The 19,807-nt window shown below is 47.0% G+C and overlaps 12 non-coding genes and 1 pseudogene across 12 annotated transcripts; all 13 read left to right on the top strand.

Annotated features, from left to right (window-relative positions):
* The first annotated feature begins 587 nt into the window (after positions 1–587).
* On the top strand, positions 588–778 carry LOC142289093 (U2 spliceosomal RNA). The gene has a single exon (XR_012749633.1). It is a non-coding gene; the product is annotated as a U2 spliceosomal RNA (small nuclear RNA).
* A 1,387-nt stretch (positions 779–2,165) lies between these two features.
* On the top strand, positions 2,166–2,356 carry LOC142289092 (U2 spliceosomal RNA). The gene has a single exon (XR_012749632.1). It is a non-coding gene; the product is annotated as a U2 spliceosomal RNA (small nuclear RNA).
* A 1,387-nt stretch (positions 2,357–3,743) lies between these two features.
* LOC142289091 (U2 spliceosomal RNA) lies at positions 3,744–3,934 on the top strand. Its single transcript, XR_012749631.1, has one exon. It is a non-coding gene; the product is annotated as a U2 spliceosomal RNA (small nuclear RNA).
* A 1,387-nt stretch (positions 3,935–5,321) lies between these two features.
* Positions 5,322–5,512, top strand: LOC142289090 (U2 spliceosomal RNA). Its single transcript, XR_012749630.1, has one exon. It is a non-coding gene; the product is annotated as a U2 spliceosomal RNA (small nuclear RNA).
* Positions 5,513–6,899: 1,387 nt separating this feature from the next.
* Positions 6,900–7,090, top strand: LOC142289089 (U2 spliceosomal RNA). The gene has a single exon (XR_012749629.1). It is a non-coding gene; the product is annotated as a U2 spliceosomal RNA (small nuclear RNA).
* A 1,387-nt stretch (positions 7,091–8,477) lies between these two features.
* LOC142289088 (U2 spliceosomal RNA) lies at positions 8,478–8,668 on the top strand. Its single transcript, XR_012749628.1, has one exon. It is a non-coding gene; the product is annotated as a U2 spliceosomal RNA (small nuclear RNA).
* A 1,387-nt stretch (positions 8,669–10,055) lies between these two features.
* LOC142289085 (U2 spliceosomal RNA) lies at positions 10,056–10,246 on the top strand. Its single transcript, XR_012749626.1, has one exon. It is a non-coding gene; the product is annotated as a U2 spliceosomal RNA (small nuclear RNA).
* A 1,387-nt stretch (positions 10,247–11,633) lies between these two features.
* LOC142289084 (U2 spliceosomal RNA) lies at positions 11,634–11,824 on the top strand. Its single transcript, XR_012749625.1, has one exon. It is a non-coding gene; the product is annotated as a U2 spliceosomal RNA (small nuclear RNA).
* Positions 11,825–14,009: 2,185 nt separating this feature from the next.
* On the top strand, positions 14,010–14,205 carry LOC142289099 (U2 spliceosomal RNA). The gene has a single exon (XR_012749639.1). It is a non-coding gene; the product is annotated as a U2 spliceosomal RNA (small nuclear RNA).
* A 1,387-nt stretch (positions 14,206–15,592) lies between these two features.
* On the top strand, positions 15,593–15,783 carry LOC142289083 (U2 spliceosomal RNA). The gene has a single exon (XR_012749624.1). It is a non-coding gene; the product is annotated as a U2 spliceosomal RNA (small nuclear RNA).
* Positions 15,784–17,170: 1,387 nt separating this feature from the next.
* LOC142289100 (U2 spliceosomal RNA) lies at positions 17,171–17,322 on the top strand (annotated as a pseudogene).
* A 685-nt stretch (positions 17,323–18,007) lies between these two features.
* LOC142289096 (U2 spliceosomal RNA) lies at positions 18,008–18,200 on the top strand. The gene has a single exon (XR_012749636.1). It is a non-coding gene; the product is annotated as a U2 spliceosomal RNA (small nuclear RNA).
* Positions 18,201–19,587: 1,387 nt separating this feature from the next.
* LOC142289082 (U2 spliceosomal RNA) lies at positions 19,588–19,778 on the top strand. Its single transcript, XR_012749623.1, has one exon. It is a non-coding gene; the product is annotated as a U2 spliceosomal RNA (small nuclear RNA).
* The last annotated feature ends 29 nt before the right edge of the window (positions 19,779–19,807 follow it).

Here is a 19,807-nt window from a genome sequence, read left to right as displayed (position 1 = left end):
AACACTGGCGGCTTGTCACAATGCCCCCCGATGACATCACAATAGCGCTGCTGCCTAGAAAACAAGCTGCGCAGAAGAAGTTGTTCTTTGGGTGGGAGGGTGGGCTAGTGGAAGGAGGGGGCAATCTCTTTTTTTCCCGGGTGGTAGGGGGATGACAGGAGAAGGGAAGCGGGTGGTGAGAAAGGTACAGAGGGCAGGGTTTGGGGGCTGGGAAGGAAAGGGAAAAGATTAGGGTTTGGGGATGATGAAAGGGCTTTCTACGGGTAAGGATGGCAAAGGGTGGCAGTGACGGAAAGTCAGGCAACCTGTCCTGTCCGTCTTTTTGTATCGTGAATTGGAAAGACTGCAAGGGGGAGGGGAGTTGCTTGCGCCCTAAAGGAGGAGTTATTCAGATTCATTGCAGTGGGCGGCGGCTGCAAAACGCACCATTCTTCTTGTTTTTGCTCTGCAAAGCAGCCTTTTCAAGGGTTGGCTTGGGTGACAAAATGTCTTGTGTAGGCGTGGGTTTGTCTCCCTCTCGCTCTCTCTCCCTAAGATGTGTCCGGCATAGGCCAGGGTGCCACTCGAGGCCCAAACCAATTCTGGTTATCGCTTCTCGGCCTTTTGGCTAAGATCAAGTGTAGTATCTGTTCTTATCAGTTTAATATCTGATACGTCCCCTATCTGGGGACCATATATTAAATGGATTTTTAGAACAGGGAGATGGAAAAAGAGCTTGCTCTGTCCACTCCACGCATTGACCTGGTATTGCAGTACCTCCAGGAACGGTGCACCCCTTCTTAACCCAGTTTCCAAAAGCAGAACTCAATTCACCTGATTCATATTAGCCCGATTTAATGAATTGGAAGAAAGCATACGTCTTCATATGCACCTCAATTTGGCCCATTCACTTTTCACACTTCCTCCTTTTGTTTTTTATCTTTCACACTTTTGACTTTCTTTATTCATCCAAATAGCAAACTCATCACCACTCAACCTGACCAACTCGGCTATGTCCCCGTGCTGCAGTTCTCTGTCTTATCTAGATCATTTGCAATTGAATGGAATAGATCCCTTTTGGACAAAGTGGATTCACCTGCTGCTGCAGTGACCACAGGTGTGATAAGATCTAGAATTGGCATCTGGTGCGATCTCTCCGCTTCCACTCCAAAGAAAGTTACCTGTTTATTCCTATCATGCATTGGTTTTTGGGGTTTTCTTTGAGTAATGATGATCTCTTTAGTAGTCTGTTGGCGTCCTCTCCTGGAGGAATAGTTTGCTTGCTCTTGGACATTCTAAAAGAGAGGTCATGATAGACATTGAGCTTCTGAGCTCAATTGGGGACAGTCATGGGTGATGAATGTTTGCAACCTACTGCGAAGCCTCATACCGCAATATAAGGAACGTCAAATACTAAGAAAGGGCGGCCTATGAAAGAATTACTACTTTCAATAAGTACACTTAAACGGCTAATTGGGAATAGAAAAACTGTAAAAAGCCCTCTGAGAAAGCCCCCCTCTAACCTTTGATAGTAAGCTTTTCTGTAGTCTGCCTGTTGATGTATTTTCCGTTTGAACTGTGCACAACATGAAGAGACGGAACACTGGCGGCTTGTCACAATGCCCCCCGATGACATCACAATAGCGCTGCTGCCTAGAAAACAAGCTGCGCAGAAGAAGTTGTTCTTTGGGTGGGAGGGTGGGCTAGTGGAAGGAGGGGGCAATCTCTTTTTTTCCCGGGTGGTAGGGGGATGACAGGAGAAGGGAAGCGGGTGGTGAGAAAGGTACAGAGGGCAGGGTTTGGGGGCTGGGAAGGAAAGGGAAAAGATTAGGGTTTGGGGATGATGAAAGGGCTTTCTACGGGTAAGGATGGCAAAGGGTGGCAGTGACGGAAAGTCAGGCAACCTGTCCTGTCCGTCTTTTTGTATCGTGAATTGGAAAGACTGCAAGGGGGAGGGGAGTTGCTTGCGCCCTAAAGGAGGAGTTATTCAGATTCATTGCAGTGGGCGGCGGCTGCAAAACGCACCATTCTTCTTGTTTTTGCTCTGCAAAGCAGCCTTTTCAAGGGTTGGCTTGGGTGACAAAATGTCTTGTGTAGGCGTGGGTTTGTCTCCCTCTCGCTCTCTCTCCCTAAGATGTGTCCGGCATAGGCCAGGGTGCCACTCGAGGCCCAAACCAATTCTGGTTATCGCTTCTCGGCCTTTTGGCTAAGATCAAGTGTAGTATCTGTTCTTATCAGTTTAATATCTGATACGTCCCCTATCTGGGGACCATATATTAAATGGATTTTTAGAACAGGGAGATGGAAAAAGAGCTTGCTCTGTCCACTCCACGCATTGACCTGGTATTGCAGTACCTCCAGGAACGGTGCACCCCTTCTTAACCCAGTTTCCAAAAGCAGAACTCAATTCACCTGATTCATATTAGCCCGATTTAATGAATTGGAAGAAAGCATACGTCTTCATATGCACCTCAATTTGGCCCATTCACTTTTCACACTTCCTCCTTTTGTTTTTTATCTTTCACACTTTTGACTTTCTTTATTCATCCAAATAGCAAACTCATCACCACTCAACCTGACCAACTCGGCTATGTCCCCGTGCTGCAGTTCTCTGTCTTATCTAGATCATTTGCAATTGAATGGAATAGATCCCTTTTGGACAAAGTGGATTCACCTGCTGCTGCAGTGACCACAGGTGTGATAAGATCTAGAATTGGCATCTGGTGCGATCTCTCCGCTTCCACTCCAAAGAAAGTTACCTGTTTATTCCTATCATGCATTGGTTTTTGGGGTTTTCTTTGAGTAATGATGATCTCTTTAGTAGTCTGTTGGCGCCCTCTCCTGGAGGAATAGTTTGCTTGCTCTTGGACATTCTAAAAGAGAGGTCATGATAGACATTGAGCTTCTGAGCTCAATTGGGGACAGTCATGGGTGATGAATGTTTGCAACCTACTGCGAAGCCTCATACCGCAATATAAGGAACGTCAAATACTAAGAAAGGGCGGCCTATGAAAGAATTACTACTTTCAATAAGTACACTTAAACGGCTAATTGGGAATAGAAAAACTGTAAAAAGCCCTCTGAGAAAGCCCCCCTCTAACCTTTGATAGTAAGCTTTTCTGTAGTCTGCCTGTTGATGTATTTTCCGTTTGAACTGTGCACAACATGAAGAGACGGAACACTGGCGGCTTGTCACAATGCCCCCCGATGACATCACAATAGCGCTGCTGCCTAGAAAACAAGCTGCGCAGAAGAAGTTGTTCTTTGGGTGGGAGGGTGGGCTAGTGGAAGGAGGGGGCAATCTCTTTTTTTCCCGGGTGGTAGGGGGATGACAGGAGAAGGGAAGCGGGTGGTGAGAAAGGTACAGAGGGCAGGGTTTGGGGGCTGGGAAGGAAAGGGAAAAGATTAGGGTTTGGGGATGATGAAAGGGCTTTCTACGGGTAAGGATGGCAAAGGGTGGCAGTGACGGAAAGTCAGGCAACCTGTCCTGTCCGTCTTTTTGTATCGTGAATTGGAAAGACTGCAAGGGGGAGGGGAGTTGCTTGCGCCCTAAAGGAGGAGTTATTCAGATTCATTGCAGTGGGCGGCGGCTGCAAAACGCACCATTCTTCTTGTTTTTGCTCTGCAAAGCAGCCTTTTCAAGGGTTGGCTTGGGTGACAAAATGTCTTGTGTAGGCGTGGGTTTGTCTCCCTCTCGCTCTCTCTCCCTAAGATGTGTCCGGCATAGGCCAGGGTGCCACTCGAGGCCCAAACCAATTCTGGTTATCGCTTCTCGGCCTTTTGGCTAAGATCAAGTGTAGTATCTGTTCTTATCAGTTTAATATCTGATACGTCCCCTATCTGGGGACCATATATTAAATGGATTTTTAGAACAGGGAGATGGAAAAAGAGCTTGCTCTGTCCACTCCACGCATTGACCTGGTATTGCAGTACCTCCAGGAACGGTGCACCCCTTCTTAACCCAGTTTCCAAAAGCAGAACTCAATTCACCTGATTCATATTAGCCCGATTTAATGAATTGGAAGAAAGCATACGTCTTCATATGCACCTCAATTTGGCCCATTCACTTTTCACACTTCCTCCTTTTGTTTTTTATCTTTCACACTTTTGACTTTCTTTATTCATCCAAATAGCAAACTCATCACCACTCAACCTGACCAACTCGGCTATGTCCCCGTGCTGCAGTTCTCTGTCTTATCTAGATCATTTGCAATTGAATGGAATAGATCCCTTTTGGACAAAGTGGATTCACCTGCTGCTGCAGTGACCACAGGTGTGATAAGATCTAGAATTGGCATCTGGTGCGATCTCTCCGCTTCCACTCCAAAGAAAGTTACCTGTTTATTCCTATCATGCATTGGTTTTTGGGGTTTTCTTTGAGTAATGATGATCTCTTTAGTAGTCTGTTGGCGCCCTCTCCTGGAGGAATAGTTTGCTTGCTCTTGGACATTCTAAAAGAGAGGTCATGATAGACATTGAGCTTCTGAGCTCAATTGGGGACAGTCATGGGTGATGAATGTTTGCAACCTACTGCGAAGCCTCATACCGCAATATAAGGAACGTCAAATACTAAGAAAGGGCGGCCTATGAAAGAATTACTACTTTCAATAAGTACACTTAAACGGCTAATTGGGAATAGAAAAACTGTAAAAAGCCCTCTGAGAAAGCCCCCCTCTAACCTTTGATAGTAAGCTTTTCTGTAGTCTGCCTGTTGATGTATTTTCCGTTTGAACTGTGCACAACATGAAGAGACGGAACACTGGCGGCTTGTCACAATGCCCCCCGATGACATCACAATAGCGCTGCTGCCTAGAAAACAAGCTGCGCAGAAGAAGTTGTTCTTTGGGTGGGAGGGTGGGCTAGTGGAAGGAGGGGGCAATCTCTTTTTTTCCCGGGTGGTAGGGGGATGACAGGAGAAGGGAAGCGGGTGGTGAGAAAGGTACAGAGGGCAGGGTTTGGGGGCTGGGAAGGAAAGGGAAAAGATTAGGGTTTGGGGATGATGAAAGGGCTTTCTACGGGTAAGGATGGCAAAGGGTGGCAGTGACGGAAAGTCAGGCAACCTGTCCTGTCCGTCTTTTTGTATCGTGAATTAGAAAGACTGCAAGGGGGAGGGGAGTTGCTTGCGCCCTAAAGGAGGAGTTATTCAGATTCATTGCAGTGGGCGGCGGCTGCAAAACGCACCATTCTTCTTGTTTTTGCTCTGCAAAGCAGCCTTTTCAAGGGTTGGCTTGGGTGACAAAATGTCTTGTGTAGGCGTGGGTTTGTCTCCCTCTCGCTCTCTCTCCCTAAGATGTGTCCGGCATAGGCCAGGGTGCCACTCGAGGCCCAAACCAATTCTGGTTATCGCTTCTCGGCCTTTTGGCTAAGATCAAGTGTAGTATCTGTTCTTATCAGTTTAATATCTGATACGTCCCCTATCTGGGGACCATATATTAAATGGATTTTTAGAACAGGGAGATGGAAAAAGAGCTTGCTCTGTCCACTCCACGCATTGACCTGGTATTGCAGTACCTCCAGGAACGGTGCACCCCTTCTTAACCCAGTTTCCAAAAGCAGAACTCAATTCACCTGATTCATATTAGCCCGATTTAATGAATTGGAAGAAAGCATACGTCTTCATATGCACCTCAATTTGGCCCATTCACTTTTCACACTTCCTCCTTTTGTTTTTTATCTTTCACACTTTTGACTTTCTTTATTCATCCAAATAGCAAACTCATCACCACTCAACCTGACCAACTCGGCTATGTCCCCGTGCTGCAGTTCTCTGTCTTATCTAGATCATTTGCAATTGAATGGAATAGATCCCTTTTGGACAAAGTGGATTCACCTGCTGCTGCAGTGACCACAGGTGTGATAAGATCTAGAATTGGCATCTGGTGCGATCTCTCCGCTTCCACTCCAAAGAAAGTTACCTGTTTATTCCTATCATGCATTGGTTTTTGGGGTTTTCTTTGAGTAATGATGATCTCTTTAGTAGTCTGTTGGCGCCCTCTCCTGGAGGAATAGTTTGCTTGCTCTTGGACATTCTAAAAGAGAGGTCATGATAGACATTGAGCTTCTGAGCTCAATTGGGGACAGTCATGGGTGATGAATGTTTGCAACCTACTGCGAAGCCTCATACCGCAATATAAGGAACGTCAAATACTAAGAAAGGGCGGCCTATGAAAGAATTACTACTTTCAATAAGTACACTTAAACGGCTAATTGGGAATAGAAAAACTGTAAAAAGCCCTCTGAGAAAGCCCCCCTCTAACCTTTGATAGTAAGCTTTTCTGTAGTCTGCCTGTTGATGTATTTTCCGTTTGAACTGTGCACAACATGAAGAGACGGAACACTGGCGGCTTGTCACAATGCCCCCCGATGACATCACAATAGCGCTGCTGCCTAGAAAACAAGCTGCGCAGAAGAAGTTGTTCTTTGGGTGGGAGGGTGGGCTAGTGGAAGGAGGGGGCAATCTCTTTTTTTCCCGGGTGGTAGGGGGATGACAGGAGAAGGGAAGCGGGTGGTGAGAAAGGTACAGAGGGCAGGGTTTGGGGGCTGGGAAGGAAAGGGAAAAGATTAGGGTTTGGGGATGATGAAAGGGCTTTCTACGGGTAAGGATGGCAAAGGGTGGCAGTGACGGAAAGTCAGGCAACCTGTCCTGTCCGTCTTTTTGTATCGTGAATTGGAAAGACTGCAAGGGGGAGGGGAGTTGCTTGCGCCCTAAAGGAGGAGTTATTCAGATTCATTGCAGTGGGCGGCGGCTGCAAAACGCACCATTCTTCTTGTTTTTGCTCTGCAAAGCAGCCTTTTCAAGGGTTGGCTTGGGTGACAAAATGTCTTGTGTAGGCGTGGGTTTGTCTCCCTCTCGCTCTCTCTCCCTAAGATGTGTCCGGCATAGGCCAGGGTGCCACTCGAGGCCCAAACCAATTCTGGTTATCGCTTCTCGGCCTTTTGGCTAAGATCAAGTGTAGTATCTGTTCTTATCAGTTTAATATCTGATACGTCCCCTATCTGGGGACCATATATTAAATGGATTTTTAGAACAGGGAGATGGAAAAAGAGCTTGCTCTGTCCACTCCACGCATTGACCTGGTATTGCAGTACCTCCAGGAACGGTGCACCCCTTCTTAACCCAGTTTCCAAAAGCAGAACTCAATTCACCTGATTCATATTAGCCCGATTTAATGAATTGGAAGAAAGCATACGTCTTCATATGCACCTCAATTTGGCCCATTCACTTTTCACACTTCCTCCTTTTGTTTTTTATCTTTCACACTTTTGACTTTCTTTATTCATCCAAATAGCAAACTCATCACCACTCAACCTGACCAACTCGGCTATGTCCCCGTGCTGCAGTTCTCTGTCTTATCTAGATCATTTGCAATTGAATGGAATAGATCCCTTTTGGACAAAGTGGATTCACCTGCTGCTGCAGTGACCACAGGTGTGATAAGATCTAGAATTGGCATCTGGTGCGATCTCTCCGCTTCCACTCCAAAGAAAGTTACCTGTTTATTCCTATCATGCATTGGTTTTTGGGGTTTTCTTTGAGTAATGATGATCTCTTTAGTAGTCTGTTGGCGCCCTCTCCTGGAGGAATAGTTTGCTTGCTCTTGGACATTCTAAAAGAGAGGTCATGATAGACATTGAGCTTCTGAGCTCAATTGGGGACAGTCATGGGTGATGAATGTTTGCAACCTACTGCGAAGCCTCATACCGCAATATAAGGAACGTCAAATACTAAGAAAGGGCGGCCTATGAAAGAATTACTACTTTCAATAAGTACACTTAAACGGCTAATTGGGAATAGAAAAACTGTAAAAAGCCCTCTGAGAAAGCCCCCCTCTAACCTTTGATAGTAAGCTTTTCTGTAGTCTGCCTGTTGATGTATTTTCCGTTTGAACTGTGCACAACATGAAGAGACGGAACACTGGCGGCTTGTCACAATGCCCCCCGATGACATCACAATAGCGCTGCTGCCTAGAAAACAAGCTGCGCAGAAGAAGTTGTTCTTTGGGTGGGAGGGTGGGCTAGTGGAAGGAGGGGGCAATCTCTTTTTTTCCCGGGTGGTAGGGGGATGACAGGAGAAGGGAAGCGGGTGGTGAGAAAGGTACAGAGGGCAGGGTTTGGGGGCTGGGAAGGAAAGGGAAAAGATTAGGGTTTGGGGATGATGAAAGGGCTTTCTACGGGTAAGGATGGCAAAGGGTGGCAGTGACGGAAAGTCAGGCAACCTGTCCTGTCCGTCTTTTTGTATCGTGAATTGGAAAGACTGCAAGGGGGAGGGGAGTTGCTTGCGCCCTAAAGGAGGAGTTATTCAGATTCATTGCAGTGGGCGGCGGCTGCAAAACGCACCATTCTTCTTGTTTTTGCTCTGCAAAGCAGCCTTTTCAAGGGTTGGCTTGGGTGACAAAATGTCTTGTGTAGGCGTGGGTTTGTCTCCCTCTCGCTCTCTCTCCCTAAGATGTGTCCGGCATAGGCCAGGGTGCCACTCGAGGCCCAAACCAATTCTGGTTATCGCTTCTCGGCCTTTTGGCTAAGATCAAGTGTAGTATCTGTTCTTATCAGTTTAATATCTGATACGTCCCCTATCTGGGGACCATATATTAAATGGATTTTTAGAACAGGGAGATGGAAAAAGAGCTTGCTCTGTCCACTCCACGCATTGACCTGGTATTGCAGTACCTCCAGGAACGGTGCACCCCTTCTTAACCCAGTTTCCAAAAGCAGAACTCAATTCACCTGATTCATATTAGCCCGATTTAATGAATTGGAAGAAAGCATACGTCTTCATATGCACCTCAATTTGGCCCATTCACTTTTCACACTTCCTCCTTTTGTTTTTTATCTTTCACACTTTTGACTTTCTTTATTCATCCAAATAGCAAACTCATCACCACTCAACCTGACCAACTCGGCTATGTCCCCGTGCTGCAGTTCTCTGTCTTATCTAGATCATTTGCAATTGAATGGAATAGATCCCTTTTGGACAAAGTGGATTCACCTGCTGCTGCAGTGACCACAGGTGTGATAAGATCTAGAATTGGCATCTGGTGCGATCTCTCCGCTTCCACTCCAAAGAAAGTTACCTGTTTATTCCTATCATGCATTGGTTTTTGGGGTTTTCTTTGAGTAATGATGATCTCTTTAGTAGTCTGTTGGCGCCCTCTCCTGGAGGAATAGTTTGCTTGCTCTTGGACATTCTAAAAGAGAGGTCATGATAGACATTGAGCTTCTGAGCTCAATTGGGGACAGTCATGGGTGATGAATGTTTGCAACCTACTGCGAAGCCTCATACCGCAATATAAGGAACGTCAAATACTAAGAAAGGGCGGCCTATGAAAGAATTACTACTTTCAATAAGTACACTTAAACGGCTAATTGGGAATAGAAAAACTGTAAAAAGCCCTCTGAGAAAGCCCCCCTCTAACCTTTGATAGTAAGCTTTTCTGTAGTCTGCCTGTTGATGTATTTTCCGTTTGAACTGTGCACAACATGAAGAGACGGAACACTGGCGGCTTGTCACAATGCCCCCCGATGACATCACAATAGCGCTGCTGCCTAGAAAACAAGCTGCGCAGAAGAAGTTGTTCTTTGGGTGGGAGGGTGGGCTAGTGGAAGGAGGGGGCAATCTCTTTTTTTCCCGGGTGGTAGGGGGATGACAGGAGAAGGGAAGCGGGTGGTGAGAAAGGTACAGAGGGCAGGGTTTGGGGGCTGGGAAGGAAAGGGAAAAGATTAGGGTTTGGGGATGATGAAAGGGCTTTCTACGGGTAAGGATGGCAAAGGGTGGCAGTGACGGAAAGTCAGGCAACCTGTCCTGTCCGTCTTTTTGTATCGTGAATTGGAAAGACTGCAAGGGGGAGGGGAGTTGCTTGCGCCCTAAAGGAGGAGTTATTCAGATTCATTGCAGTGGGCGGCGGCTGCAAAACGCACCATTCTTCTTGTTTTTGCTCTGCAAAGCAGCCTTTTCAAGGGTTGGCTTAGGTGACAAAATGTCTTGTGTAGGCGTGGGTTTGTCTCCCTCTCGCTCTCTCTCCCTAAGATGTGTCCGGCATAGGCCAGGGTGCCACTCGAGGCCCAAACCAATTCTGGTTATCGCTTCTCGGCCTTTTGGCTAAGATCAAGTGTAGTATCTGTTCTTATCAGTTTAATATCTGATACGTCCCCTATCTGGGGACCATATATTAAATGGATTTTTAGAACAGGGAGATGGAAAAAGAGCTTGCTCTGTCCACTCCACGCATTGACCTGGTATTGCAGTACCTCCAGGAACGGTGCACCCCTTCTTAACCCAGTTTCCAAAAGCAGAACTCAATTCACCTGATTCATATTAGCCCGATTTAATGAATTGGAAGAAAGCATACGTCTTCATATGCACCTCAATTTGGCCCATTCACTTTTCACACTTCCTCCTTTTGTTTTTTATCTTTCACACTTTTGACTTTCTTTATTCATCCAAATAGCAAACTCATCACCACTCAACCTGACCAACTCGGCTATGTCCCCGTGCTGCAGTTCTCTGTCTTATCTAGATCATTTGCAATTGAATGGAATAGATCCCTTTTGGACAAAGTGGATTCACCTGCTGCTGCAGTGACCACAGGTGTGATAAGATCTAGAATTGGCATCTGGTGCGATCTCTCCGCTTCCACTCCAAAGAAAGTTACCTGTTTATTCCTATCATGCATTGGTTTTTGGGGTTTTCTTTGAGTAATGATGATCTCTTTAGTAGTCTGTTGGCGCCCTCTCCTGGAGGAATAGTTTGCTTGCTCTTGGACATTCTAAAAGAGAGGTCATGATAGACATTGAGCTTCTGAGCTCAATTGGGGACAGTCATGGGTGATGAATGTTTGCAACCTACTGCGAAGCCTCATACCGCAATATAAGGAACGTCAAATACTAAGAAAGGGCGGCCTATGAAAGAATTACTACTTTCAATAAGTACACTTAAACGGCTAATTGGGAATAGAAAAACTGTAAAAAGCCCTCTGAGAAAGCCCCCCTCTAACCTTTGATAGTAAGCTTTTCTGTAGTCTGCCTGTTGATGTATTTTCCGTTTGAACTGTGCACAACATGAAGAGACGGAACACTGGCGGCTTGTCACAATGCCCCCCGATGACATCACAATAGCGCTGCTGCCTAGAAAACAAGCTGCGCAGAAGAAGTTGTTCTTTGGGTGGGAGGGTGGGCTAGTGGAAGGAGGGGGCAATCTCTTTTTTTCCCGGGTGGTAGGGGGATGACAGGAGAAGGGAAGCGGGTGGTGAGAAAGGTACAGAGGGCAGGGTTTGGGGGCTGGGAAGGAAAGGGAAAAGATTAGGGTTTGGGGATGATGAAAGGGCTTTCTACGGGTAAGGATGGCAAAGGGTGGCAGTGACGGAAAGTCAGGCAACCTGTCCTGTCCGTCTTTTTGTATCGTGAATTGGAAAGACTGCAAGGGGGAGGGGAGTTGCTTGCACCCTAAAGGAGGAGTTATTCAGATTCATTGCAGTGGGCGGCGGCTGCAAAACGCACCATTCTTCTTGTTTTTGCTCTGCAAAGCAGCCTTTTCAAGGGTTGGCTTGGGTGACAAAATGTCTTGTGTAGGCGTGGGTTTGTCTCCCTCTCGCTCTCTCTCCCTAAGATGTGTCCGGCATAGGCCAGGGTGCCACTCGAGGCCCAAACCAATTCTGGTTATCGCTTCTCGGCCTTTTGGCTAAGATCAAGTGTAGTATCTGTTCTTATCAGTTTAATATCTGATACGTCCCCTATCTGGGGACCATATATTAAATGGATTTTTAGAACAGGGAGATGGAAAAAGAGCTTGCTCTGTCCACTCCACGCATTGACCTGGTATTGCAGTACCTCCAGGAACGGTGCACCCCTTCTTAACCCAGTTTCCAAAAGCAGAACTCAATTCACCTGATTCATATTAGCCCGATTTAATGAATTGGAAGAAAGCATACGTCTTCATATGCACCTCAATTTGGCCCATTCACTTTTCACACTTCCTCCTTTTGTTTTTTATCTTTCACACTTTTGACTTTCTTTATTCATCCAAATAGCAAACTCATCACCACTCAACCTGACCAACTCGGCTATGTCCCCGTGCTGCAGTTCTCTGTCTTATCTAGATCATTTGCAATTGAATGGAATAGATCCCTTTTGGACAAAGTGGATTCACCTGCTGCTGCAGTGACCACAGGTGTGATAAGATCTAGAATTGGCATCTGGTGCGATCTCTCCGCTTCCACTCCAAAGAAAGTTACCTGTTTATTCCTATCATGCATTGGTTTTTGGGGTTTTCTTTGAGTAATGATGATCTCTTTAGTAGTCTGTTGGCGCCCTCTCCTGGAGGAATAGTTTGCTTGCTCTTGGACATTCTAAAAGAGAGGTCATGATAGACATTGAGCTTCTGAGCTCAATTGGGGACAGTCATGGGTGATGAATGTTTGCAACCTACTGCGAAGCCTCATACCGCAATATAAGGAACGTCAAATACTAAGAAAGGGCGGCCTATGAAAGAATTACTACTTTCAATAAGTACACTTAAACGGCTAATTGGGAATAGAAAAACTGTAAAAAGCCCTCTGAGAAAGCCCCCCTCTAACCTTTGATAGTAAGCTTTTCTGTAGTCTGCCTGTTGATGTATTTTCCGTTTGAACTGTGCACAACATGAAGAGACGGAACACTGGCGGCTTGTCACAATGCCCCCCGATGACATCACAATAGCGCTGCTGCCTAGAAAACAAGCTGCGCAGAAGAAGTTGTTCTTTGGGTGGGAGGGTGGGCTAGTGGAAGGAGGGGGCAATCTCTTTTTTTCCCGGGTGGTAGGGGGATGACAGGAGAAGGGAAGCGGGTGGTGAGAAAGGTACAGAGGGCAGGGTTTGGGGGCTGGGAAGGAAAGGGAAAAGATTAGGGTTTGGGGATGATGAAAGGGCTTTCTACGGGTAAGGATGGCAAAGGGTGGCAGTGACGGAAAGTCAGGCAACCTGTCCTGTCCGTCTTTTTGTATCGTGAATTGGAAAGACTGCAAGGGGGAGGGGAGTTGCTTGCGCCCTAAAGGAGGAGTTATTCAGATTCATTGCAGTGGGCGGCGGCTGCAAAACGCACCATTCTTCTTGTTTTTGCTCTGCAAAGCAGCCTTTTCAAGGGTTGGCTTGGGTGACAAAATGTCTTGTGTAGGCGTGGGTTTGTCTCCCTCTCGCTCTCTCTCCCTAAGATGTGTCCGGCATAGGCCAGGGTGCCACTCGAGGCCCAAACCAATTCTGGTTATCGCTTCTCGGCCTTTTGGCTAAGATCATGTGTAGTGTTGTTCGAAGAGGTGGTTTAAGCTCCAGGCCACCTTAGTACAATGATACAATGCACACTGGAAGGTTGCGCTTGCTAGTACTCTGGGTGGATAGTATATTCATCTAGAAGAAAACATGGCCCTACCAGGATCAAGGCTATTAGACTGAGTAAGGGTGGGGGGCTATGGTACAACGTGCCCCAGGACTGACGACCCTGGAGTGAGTCTGAGCTTGCTGGCTTGGGACCCCGGCAAGCCTTGGGCTCTGTAGCACACCGTACCTTGCCTTTTCATACTTTTTGAGCATATTACCCTATCCCGGCCTTCTGGCTAGGAAGGGAAATTTTTATAATCCCGGTCGGAGGTCTGGTCAGCTTTGGGCTGAGAAACTAACACCCGGTTGGAGGTCCGGGTCAGCTTCGGCTGAGAAACCAACACCCGGTTGGAGGTCTGGGTCAGCTTCGGCTGAGAAACCAACACCCGGTTGGAGGTCCGGTTAGCCTTGGGCTGAGAAACCAACACCGGTTGACGGTCCGGGCAGTTTCGGCTGCGAAACCAACAACTAGTAGCTCTCTACTCCACTTGGGTAAGATGCCTGGGTGGACGCTGGGAGCAACGACAAGGCTCAACCAGGCTTCGGCTTGGGGGAGCACCGAAGATCCCTGACCCTTGCTGTGGCCTTCTGGCTCGGAGGGACTGGGTTGATTTTTGGGGACCCTCTCCTCACGGTGGGGTCCACACGAATCCTAGCCTTTGCACTGTTTTTGGTGTGACTTCGGTCATGCATTTTTTGTGGTGCTTTGGAAAGCTTCATTAAATCAAAATCTGTTCTTATCAGTTTAATATCTGATACGTCCCCTATCTGGGGACCATATATTAAATGGATTTTTAGAACAGGGAGATGGAAAAAGAGCTTGCTCTGTCCACTCCACGCATTGACCTGGTATTGCAGTACCTCCAGGAACGGTGCACCCCTTCTTAACCCAGTTTCCAAAAGCAGAACTCAATTCACCTGATTCATATTAGCCCGATTTAATGAATTGGAAGAAAGCATACGTCTTCATATGCACCTCAATTTGGCCCATTCACTTTTCACACTTCCTCCTTTTGTTTTTTATCTTTCACACTTTTGACTTTCTTTATTCATCCAAATAGCAAACTCATCACCACTCAACCTGACCAACTCGGCTATGTCCCCGTGCTGCAGTTCTCTGTCTTATCTAGATCATTTGCAATTGAATGGAATAGATCCCTTTTGGACAAAGTGGATTCACCTGCTGCTGCAGTGACCACAGGTGTGATAAGATCTAGAATTGGCATCTGGTGCGATCTCTCCGCTTCCACTCCAAAGAAAGTTACCTGTTTATTCCTATCATGCATTGGTTTTTGGGGTTTTCTTTGAGTAATGATGATCTCTTTAGTAGTCTGTTGGCGCCCTCTCCTGGAGGAATAGTTTGCTTGCTCTTGGACATTCTAAAAGAGAGGTCATGATAGACATTGAGCTTCTGAGCTCAATTGGGGACAGTCATGGGTGATGAATGTTTGCAACCTACTGCGAAGCCTCATACCGCAATATAAGGAACGTCAAATACTAAGAAAGGGCGGCCTATGAAAGAATTACTACTTTCAATAAGTACACTTAAACGGCTAATTGGGAATAGAAAAACTGTAAAAAGCCCTCTGAGAAAGCCCCCCTCTAACCTTTGATAGTAAGCTTTTCTGTAGTCTGCCTGTTGATGTATTTTCCGTTTGAACTGTGCACAACATGAAGAGACGGAACACTGGCGGCTTGTCACAATGCCCCCCGATGACATCACAATAGCGCTGCTGCCTAGAAAACAAGCTGCGCAGAAGAAGTTGTTCTTTGGGTGGGAGGGTGGGCTAGTGGAAGGAGGGGGCAATCTCTTTTTTTCCCGGGTGGTAGGGGGATGACAGGAGAAGGGAAGCGGGTGGTGAGAAAGGTACAGAGGGCAGGGTTTGGGGGCTGGGAAGGAAAGGGAAAAGATTAGGGTTTGGGGATGATGAAAGGGCTTTCTACGGGTAAGGATGGCAAAGGGTGGCAGTGACGGAAAGTCAGGCAACCTGTCCTGTCCGTCTTTTTGTATCGTGAATTGGAAAGACTGCAAGGGGGAGGGGAGTTGCTTGCGCCCTAAAGGAGGAGTTATTCAGATTCATTGCAGTGGGCGGCGGCTGCAAAACGCACCATTCTTCTTGTTTTTGCTCTGCAAAGCAGCCTTTTCAAGGGTTGGCTTGGGTGACAAAATGTCTTGTGTAGGCGTGGGTTTGTCTCCCTCTCGCTCTCTCTCCCTAAGATGTGTCCGGCATAGGCCAGGGTGCCACTCGAGGCCCAAACCAATTCTGGTTATCGCTTCTCGGCCTTTTGGCTAAGATCAAGTGTAGTATCTGTTCTTATCAGTTTAATATCTGATACGTCCCCTATCTGGGGACCATATATTAAATGGATTTTTAGAACAGGGAGATGGAAAAAGAGCTTGCTCTGTCCACTCCACGCATTGACCTGGTATTGCAGTACCTCCAGGAACGGTGCACCCCTTCTTAACCCAGTTTCCAAAAGCAGAACTCAATTCACCTGATTCATATTAGCCCGATTTAATGAATTGGAAGAAAGCATACGTCTTCATATGCACCTCAATTTGGCCCATTCACTTTTCACACTTCCTCCTTTTGTTTTTTATCTTTCACACTTTTGACTTTCTTTATTCATCCAAATAGCAAACTCATCACCACTCAACCTGACCAACTCGGCTATGTCCCCGTGCTGCAGTTCTCTGTCTTATCTAGATCATTTGCAATTGAATGGAATAGATCCCTTTTGGACAAAGTGGATTCACCTGCTGCTGCAGTGACCACAGGTGTGATAAGATCTAGAATTGGCATCTGGTGCGATCTCTCCGCTTCCACTCCAAAGAAAGTTACCTGTTTATTCCTATCATGCATTGGTTTTTGGGGTTTTCTTTGAGTAATGATGATCTCTTTAGTAGTCTGTTGGCGCCCTCTCCTGGAGGAATAGTTTGCTTGCTCTTGGACATTCTAAAAGAGAGGTCATGATAGACATTGAGCTTCTGAGCTCAATTGGGGACAGTCATGGGTGATGAATGTTTGCAACCTACTGCGAAGCCTCATACCGCAATATAAGGAACGTCAAATACTAAGAAAGGGCGGCCTATGAAAGAATTACTACTTTCAATAAGTACACTTAAACGGCTAATTGGGAATAGAAAAACTGTAAAAAGCCCTCTGAGAAAGCCCCCCTCTAACCTTTGATAGTAAGCTTTTCTGTAGTCTGCCTGTTGATGTATTTTCCGTTTGAACTGTGCACAACATGAAGAGACGGAACACTGGCGGCTTGTCACAATGCCCCCCGATGACATCACAATAGCGCTGCTGCCTAGAAAACAAGCTGCGCAGAAGAAGTTGTTCTTTGGGTGGGAGGGTGGGCTAGTGGAAGGAGGGGGCAATCTCTTTTTTTCCCGGGTGGTAGGGGGATGACAGGAGAAGGGAAGCGGGTGGTGAGAAAGGTACAGAGGGCAGGGTTTGGGGGCTGGGAAGGAAAGGGAAAAGATTAGGGTTTGGGGATGATGAAAGGGCTTTCTACGGGTAAGGATGGCAAAGGGTGGCAGTGACGGAAAGTCAGGCAACCTGTCCTGTCCGTCTTTTTGTATCGTGAATTGGAAAGACTGCAAGGGGGAGGGGAGTTGCTTGCGCCCTAAAGGAGGAGTTATTCAGATTCATTGCAGTGGGCGGCGGCTGCAAAACGCACCATTCTTCTTGTTTTTGCTCTGCAAAGCAGCCTTTTCAAGGGTTGGCTTGGGTGACAAAATGTCTTGTGTAGGCGTGGGTTTGTCTCCCTCTCGCTCTCTCTCCCTAAGATGTGTCCGGCATAGGCCAGGGTGCCACTCGAGGCCCAAACCAATTCTGGTTATCGCTTCTCGGCCTTTTGGCTAAGATCAAGTGTAGTATCTGTTCGGCCTTTTGGCTAAGATCAAGTGTAGTGTTGTTCGAAGAGGTGGTTTAAGCTCCAGGCCACCTTAGTACAATGATACAATGCACACTGGAAGGTTGCGCTTGCTAGTACTCTGGGTGGATAGTATATTCATCTAGTGGAAAACATGGCCCTACCAGGATCGAGGCTATTAGACTGAGTAAGGGTGGGGGGCTATGGTACAACGTGCCCCAGGACTGACGACCCTGGAGTGAGTCTGAGCTTGCTGGCTTGGGACCCCGGCAAGCCTTGGGCTCTGTAGCACACCGTACCTTGCCTTTTCATACTTTTTGAGCATATTACCCTATCCCGGCCTTCTGGCTAGGAAGGGAAATTTTTATAATCCCGGTCGGAGGTCTGGTCAGCTTTGGGCTGAGAAACTAACACCCGGTTGGAGGTCCGGGTCAGCTTCGGCTGAGAAACCAACACCCGGTTGGAGGTCTGGGTCAGCTTCGGCTGAGAAACCAACACCCGGTTGGAGGTCCGGTTAGCCTTGGGCTGAGAAACCAACACCGGTTGACGGTCCGGGCAGTTTCGGCTGCGAAACCAACAACTAGTAGCTCTCTACTCCACTTGGGTAAGATGCCTGGGTGGACGCTGGGAGCAACGACAAGGCTCAACCAGGCTTCGGCTTGGGGGAGCACCGAAGATCCCTGACCCTTGCTGTGGCCTTCTGGCTCGGAGGGACGGGGTTGATTTTTGGGGACCCTCTCCTCACGGTGGGGTCCACACGAATCCTAGCCTTTGCACTGTTTTTGGTGTGACTTCGGTCATGCATTTTTTGTGGTGCTTTGGAAAGCTTCATTAAATCAAAAATCTGTTCTTATCAGTTTAATATCTGATACGTCCCCTATCTGGGGACCATATATTAAATGGATTTTTAGAACAGGGAGATGGAAAAAGAGCTTGCTCTGTCCACTCCACGCATTGACCTGGTATTGCAGTACCTCCAGGAACGGTGCACCCCTTCTTAACCCAGTTTCCAAAAGCAGAACTCAATTCACCTGATTCATATTAGCCCGATTTAATGAATTGGAAGAAAGCATACGTCTTCATATGCACCTCAATTTGGCCCATTCACTTTTCACACTTCCTCCTTTTGTTTTTTATCTTTCACACTTTTGACTTTCTTTATTCATCCAAATAGCAAACTCATCACCACTCAACCTGACCAACTCGGCTATGTCCCCGTGCTGCAGTTCTCTGTCTTATCTAGATCATTTGCAATTGAATGGAATAGATCCCTTTTGGACAAAGTGGATTCACCTGCTGCTGCAGTGACCACAGGTGTGATAAGATCTAGAATTGGCATCTGGTGCGATCTCTCCGCTTCCACTCCAAAGAAAGTTACCTGTTTATTCCTATCATGCATTGGTTTTTGGGGTTTTCTTTGAGTAATGATGATCTCTTTAGTAGTCTGTTGGCGCCCTCTCCTGGAGGAATAGTTTGCTTGCTCTTGGACATTCTAAAAGAGAGGTCATGATAGACATTGAGCTTCTGAGCTCAATTGGGGACAGTCATGGGTGATGAATGTTTGCAACCTACTGCGAAGCCTCATACCGCAATATAAGGAACGTCAAATACTAAGAAAGGGCGGCCTATGAAAGAATTACTACTTTCAATAAGTACACTTAAACGGCTAATTGGGAATAGAAAAACTGTAAAAAGCCCTCTGAGAAAGCCCCCCTCTAACCTTTGATAGTAAGCTTTTCTGTAGTCTGCCTGTTGATGTATTTTCCGTTTGAACTGTGCACAACATGAAGAGACGGAACACTGGCGGCTTGTCACAATGCCCCCCGATGACATCACAATAGCGCTGCTGCCTAGAAAACAAGCTGCGCAGAAGAAGTTGTTCTTTGGGTGGGAGGGTGGGCTAGTGGAAGGAGGGGGCAATCTCTTTTTTTCCCGGGTGGTAGGGGGATGACAGGAGAAGGGAAGCGGGTGGTGAGAAAGGTACAGAGGGCAGGGTTTGGGGGCTGGGAAGGAAAGGGAAAAGATTAGGGTTTGGGGATGATGAAAGGGCTTTCTACGGGTAAGGATGGCAAAGGGTGGCAGTGACGGAAAGTCAGGCAACCTGTCCTGTCCGTCTTTTTGTATCGTGAATTGGAAAGACTGCAAGGGGGAGGGGAGTTGCTTGCGCCCTAAAGGAGGAGTTATTCAGATTCATTGCAGTGGGCGGCGGCTGCAAAACGCACCATTCTTCTTGTTTTTGCTCTGCAAAGCAGCCTTTTCAAGGGTTGGCTTGGGTGACAAAATGTCTTGTGTAGGCGTGGGTTTGTCTCCCTCTCGCTCTCTCTCCCTAAGATGTGTCCGGCATAGGCCAGGGTGCCACTCGAGGCCCAAACCAATTCTGGTTATCGCTTCTCGGCCTTTTGGCTAAGATCAAGTGTAGTATCTGTTCTTATCAGTTTAATATCTGATACGTCCCCTATCTGGGGACCATATATTAAATGGATTTTTAGAACAGGGAGATGGAAAAAGAGCTTGCTCTGTCCACTCCACGCATTGACCTGGTATTGCAGTACCTCCAGGAACGGTGCACCCCTTCTTAACCCAGTTTCCAAAAGCAGAACTCA

This window comes from Anomaloglossus baeobatrachus, unplaced genomic scaffold (genome assembly GCF_048569485.1).
Source record: "Anomaloglossus baeobatrachus isolate aAnoBae1 unplaced genomic scaffold, aAnoBae1.hap1 Scaffold_892, whole genome shotgun sequence".
Taxonomy (NCBI): domain Eukaryota; kingdom Metazoa; phylum Chordata; class Amphibia; order Anura; family Aromobatidae; genus Anomaloglossus; species Anomaloglossus baeobatrachus.
Note: the sequence above shows the minus strand (reverse complement) of the source record. Positions and strands in the feature narration are given on the sequence as shown.